Genomic DNA, 6,477 nt, shown 5'->3' with positions numbered 1-6,477 from the left:
CAAGAACTGATATTTCGGTTCTGTAGACGGAATCCATTAGATCATTCAAAGCGGACAAATTCTACATGTCATTTTACATCTTGCGTGAATTTGTTACATTGGTTACAAGGGTTCTGCAAAAGTTGTATTTACCTATTAGTAATTTGTTTTATGTTCATGTGTAGCATATAAATTTTTTCCCCTTTAGACGTACTATTAGAAGCAATTCACAGAATTGTATTATCATTTTTCCTTGTGGAGTTACAGAGTTGAAAACTTGATAGTTTTGTTTTCTGAAAACGATTTTGCCAAGTTTTAATAAAAAATTGACGACCTAACTTAAGAATTCGAAACCAACAGTCACTAGGTCTTAAGTTTTTCTTCTAAACTCAACAAACCGCGTCAAATTGGGTGCAGTGGTTGACGAGGAAACCGAATTCTCCTTTTACATGTATTTAGATAGGAGCAGCCGAGCTAAAGCTTCCTCTTAAAACGAAGCTTTAGCTCAGGTGCTCCTATCTAAATACATGTAGAACGAGAATTAGTTTTTCTCGGCAACCACGGCACCAAATTTGACGAGGTTTGTTGCATTTAAATGAGAAACTTAAATTCTAGTGACCAGCGGTTTCGAATTTTTGAGTTAGGTTGTCAATTTTTAATAAAAATTGGCAAACATTTCACATTTCCAGAAACCGAAACTATCAAGTTTAAAACTCTAGCTCAACAATAAAAAATGATATCACAAATCTGTGAAGTGCACGTAATAGTGCATCTAAAGCGGACAAAATTGATGTGTTACAAATTAATTTCAAAAAAAATTAGTATTCTGGAAATACGGCTTTTGCAGAACCCTTGTACACAACGTAACCAATTCACGAAAGACAAAATGACATACCAAATTTGACCGCTTTGACTGTTATAGTAGATGCCGTTTACATACCGGCGATATCTGTTCTTGATGCAAACCTCTTAGTTTCTAAACATCTTGCTTCTATATTTTTTTTAACTTTCGAATTTTTCAAAATATTTTAAACAAAATTCATGCCCTAAATCGAAATTCCGCTTCCAACAGGCACTAGAATTCAACTTAATCTCTAAAACGCAACAAATCTCATTAGAAGCGATCCAGGGGTCATCTCAGATAAGCGTTTGTGCATTTTACATGTATCTGAATAGATCGCGTCGAAGTTGGGCCAGAGTTAAAGCTCCCGCTTAAACAATTTGTCGAGGGATCAAATATATGAATAATAACTGCATTGGCATTGCCAAAGATGCTGCAAGCGAATTCTTGAACGCTACGCACTGTCAGAACAAGCAAAATATTTAGTTTTTTTATAAAAAAATATACTCTTATGTGCCGAAAATTGTGCCCAAGATAACTGATATCAACACTTCCATGTTTTTGTTTATTCATTAAGTAAAGACCATATCATACGAACTTTAGCACTATATCAGTTCGAAACCAGCAAAGCATTGCATACCGGTGATATTAAAGCTGATATAAAAAAGGTCACGAAATGAACAAGTGAAGGACAAATATGTTAATGGGACAAATATGGTAATTCAAGAACCTTGTTTACATTCTTGCACATATGCAACGGCCAGTAAAAAATCTCAATGACGCTGTCATTTGCTCCAATGTATTACGCAGGGGCAGCTGTCCCCGGTCCTGTATCGCGCGTAATTGCACCGAAATTATAGTCGAAACAGAGAGCACGCATAAAAAGCAGGAGTTCTGCAAAATATACGAGGGCGAGTCAAATGAAAGTGATCCAATGAGAATATACGACAAACGGTGTACTTTATTTATAAGTAATCTCCATGAGCAATGAGATGTTTGTCCCATTGATTACCGAGTCGCGTGATTCCCGTCTCGTAAAACTCCTTGGGTTGCTGCTCCAAGAAGTCTGCAACTGACTCTTTCACGTCATCGTCCGCCTGCCTTGTGCTGTTCTTTTTTTTCAGTTGCCCCAAAATGTGGAAGTCGCAAGGTGACAGACCTGAGCTGTATGGCGAACATTGCAGCGTTTCCCACTTTAACTTCGCCAGCTTTACATTAACCACATAGGCGACGTGGGGACGGGCATTGTCGTGGAACAAGGTGACCCCATTCGTGAATTTTCCACGTCGTTTGTTCTTGATTGTGACACGTAGCCGGTCCCGCGTTTCACAATATCGGAAAGAACTGATGGTCTCTCAAGATTTAGCAACTTTTATCAGTAATGGCCCCTGACGATCGAAAAAAAAGTCAACACCTTTCCGGCGGAAATGACGGCCTTTGCTTTCGCTTTCTCGGGGGTAGTGAATACGAATGTTTCCACTGTAAGCTTTGCCGTCGTGTTTCAGGCTCGTAGTGGTGGCACCATGGTTCGTCCCCAGTCCTTCTTTCAACAGTTTGCTCCAATGCTTCACAGTGGCCAATGAAATGCAATGTTCAACCTACACAGCAGCCATACGGTGACTAATCTTCTGGAGGGAAACGCCTTCAGCTGTAAGAAAACTCACGACGCCACGCTGTTCAACTTCTGGAGCGTCCATTACGTCACGCAATTATGTTCAACCCAGCGTATGAGAGCATTAAAAAACGTTTATGCTCATACCTACTCGTCCCTTTTGTAAATGAGAGATGCCTGTGTGCTACGCGCATGCCTCGCAGATATTGAACCGAATCATTATTACGTGGGGTGGGTAGACGCACCTTCATTTGACTCGCCCTTGTACATTAGAAATGCGAAGATGCGATGGAATGTGCAAATGTGAATATACAGATTGATAAAGGGCAAAAAAATGTCACTGCAAACAAAGTTCGCTGCACATATACACAAAACCTCGCAACAAGATATTTAAATATACGTATAAGTCTCCAATAAATCTGCGCATCTAAGAAAAAGTCGCGTTATATAATGCATCAAATAAGGCAAATAAGCATGTTGCGCAATCACAGATTCACGGAATCCTAGATCCCGCCCCCGTTCCGTCCACTCCCCCCGATGTATCGCGCGCGACGGAAGGTGGCGCGCTTCCTCCCCGCTTTTCTCCTTTGCGCACACAAGTGTGAGCCACCATCGTCGGCCCACCCATGTCACCACCCCGCTACGCTTTCACTCGCACATACAGTATGCGGCGCGCAGTCCCGATGTTATCGCCTTTGGACTTTATACGGAACGTGACGGCGATGGCGACGGCAGGAATGCGCCCTTAGCGTCTGTATAATTTAATATAATAAGAGTATCCGGCAAGTAAAGCATCCCGTGGCCCATTGCTTTCCTTCCCGCAAAAGAAGTAACGAAATCGAACTTATTTTATTATTATTTATTTATTTAGAAATACTGTCAACCCTCAGTTGAGGGTCATAACAGGGAGGGATGTTACATATACGTTCATACAAAACAGCCAGATACAAAAGAAATATGCACATACACTACAGTGTCCTACGGATACAATACAAGATACTATATACAGACTGTAAGGCATGTATTCAAATATTCAACCAGCTGCCGCACGCACACAAACAGAAAAAGAGAAAAAAAAGAAAAGAAAAACACTTTACAATATCCACATGGTACAGTTTTAGTAAAGAACTTTGATTGCATTTGTAAACAATGCAGTATCAGAACTGCGAACAATTTCTGCAGGCAGCTTGTTCCACAGCTCTATTGAATCTGGGAAGAACGAACAACGAAAGGCATTGGTTCGGGACAAGTACGCTTTAATAGCTTCACTATGACTTAAGCGGGAGCTCAGTCTGCCTGGAGGTTTTAAATACAACTCTTTATTAATTTTTAGTTCACCATTAATTATTTGAAATAACGTTTTTATTCTCTGCTTCTAGCACCGATCTTCCAACAGTTCAAGACCGCAAGACTTTAACATCGCCGAAACTGAGTCTGTCCTTCTATATTTCGAGCAAATAAAGCGCGCCGCCCGGCGTTGCACCTTCTCTATTTTGGCCCACATTACCTTTTGATGGGGCGCCCATGCTACTAACGCATATTCTAGGGATGGTCGAATAATAGATCTGTAAGCCAGCAGTTTAACATCTTTTGTTGCCCTCCCCAGTTTTGCTCTTAAAAAACCCAATTTCTTCTGTGCCGCAGAGCACACTCTTTCTACTTGATTGTGCCATTTTAAATCATGCGAAATAGAGACACCAAGATATTTGAAACAAGGAACATTAACTAGATTGTAGCCTTGAATATCGTACTGAAAAGTAGAAATATTCTTTTTTGCAGTGATATGCGTGCATGTGGTCTTATCAAAATTGATTCGCATTTCCCACTTGTCACACCAACTCCCAAACGCCTGAAGGTTTCGGTTGAGCTTAATCTGATCCTCTAAACAAGATACCGGCGCAAAAATGAAGCAGTCATCTGCAAAGAGTTTTATCTTAGCAGAACTATCTAAAGCGGTTGCTACATCATTGATGTAAAGCAGAAAAAGTGTTGGCCCTAACACGGACCCTTGTGGTACTCCTGAATATACATCTACAAAACCAGACTCGGACCCATCAACACGAACTGCCTGCTTGCGGTTAGTTAAATAATTTTCAATCCATTTTAGAACGTCGCCATTTATACAGTCATGCTTTTTACAGTTTAAAAAGTAATTTACGATGGGGAACCTTATCAAAGGCTTTGGCAAAATCAATGCATATAACATCCATTTGTTCACGGTTGTCCATAGCTTTGTAAAAATCGTGTAATGTCTCAATGAGCTGTGTCACTGTGGAAAGTCCCCGTCGGAACCCATGCTGGCATGCACAAAGGAGGCCATTTGATTCCAGGAAGGTAATTATATGTTTTGCTATGACATGTTCCATAACCTTGCAGCAAACTGACGTAAGGGATACAGGACGGTAGTTATTCATTAGAGTACGATTACCACTTTTAAATATGGGGATAACTACTGCACAACGCCAGTCCTGTGGCACGGAATGGGTGCTTAGTGATTTCTGAAAAATAATTACCAAATAAAATGATATCCACTCAGCATACCTTTTCAAAAAGCCAGTAGGTATTCCGTCTGCCCCAGAAGCCTTCTTGTCATCTAACTGTAGCAACTGCTGGAATACGCCCCTCTGAGTAAAGTTGATAGCATCCATGGAACTTTTGCTGAAAGATTCCCCATCATCTACTGGAAATGGTCGATCACTGCGCGTGAATACTGATTGGAAATATTTATTTAATCCATCAGCGATAACACCTTTTTCTTCTACCACACGATTTCCTACCGTCATTTGCTTTATTTTTTCGTTTCTGCGGTCTAAATAACGCCAGAATTTTTCTGGGGAAGTCTTAAGAAAATCACTTAGAGTGCGATTAAAAAATGTTTGCTTCGAACTGAGTAGCAAAGCCTTTATTCTCTGACGTACTGCGTGTATTTCCCTAGGATCTGCTTTTCCTTTGCGCAGCCTTTTTAATTTCCGTTTCGCGTGAACAATATCCCTAGTTATCCATGGGTTACTCCGCTTCGTTTTCTTGAGTCGGGTCGGAACAAACTGATCTATGCAGACTTTGATAATAGCTTGAAAGCGCTGCCACAAATCTTCAACTGTTTCGATCTCGGAGACATTTTCAAATTCGTTGAAACACTTTTCTAAATAATCTAGAATAGACGTATCATCGGCCTTAGCATAGTCTTTGATTTCAACACGTACAGTAGGTTTTGTAGGTGGTGGTGTAGAAGTAAGCACATTCAGCAAAATGATTTTGTGATCGGATATACCATCGGTGACTGCCATTTCATAATCGCCTACTTTATGGGAAAGGAACACCAAGTCGAGCAATGACTGCGATTGGGACGTTATACGTGTGTTTTCTTTCACTATTTGCCTTAAGTTATGAAAAAATGTGATATCCAATAATTTTTCGGCACTATAAATTTCTTTATTTCCAGGCGAAATAAGTTCCCAATCGATATGTGGCAAGTTAAAATCACCAATCATTATTAGCCTGGTGTTCCTGTTTACATGTGATCAAAGAAACGTATTTAACATATCTAGAAAATCGGGTGAAGTAGTTGGCGGCCTATAGACGACTCCTATGAGATACGACATGCCAGAAAACATGATTTTACACCACACCGATTCCGACATGTCACACATAACCGTACAGGCTGTCAGCGATGATTTAACAATAATGGCCACACCACCACCACGAGAGTCCCGATCCCACCTGAACATTGTGTAGCCAGGTGGGATAATACAGTCGCAAGAAATAGCACTGTTGAGCCATGTTTCTGTAATGCAAACGACGTGCGGTCGCTCAGATAGCAACAGACATTCTAATTCAGTAACCTTGTTAAGAATACTGCGAGCATTGAACGAAACGATTCTGAGCTATGCTGTGTTTGAACTGCAGGAAGGCATGCCCTCCTTGTCATTGCAAGCTTCCCCTGACACGTTGCGATTGCTATGGCGGCCCTTATCACGGCGTTCTTGGCAAAGAATACGCTCGTTGCGACTGTGATCCCAGGCATATAGACGGTCATCAATCTTAA

Source organism: Dermacentor albipictus, chromosome 6 (assembly GCF_038994185.2).
Source record: "Dermacentor albipictus isolate Rhodes 1998 colony chromosome 6, USDA_Dalb.pri_finalv2, whole genome shotgun sequence".
Lineage (NCBI taxonomy): Eukaryota > Metazoa > Arthropoda > Arachnida > Ixodida > Ixodidae > Dermacentor > Dermacentor albipictus.
The sequence above is the reverse complement of the archived record's forward strand: the minus strand, read 5'-3'. Positions refer to the sequence as shown.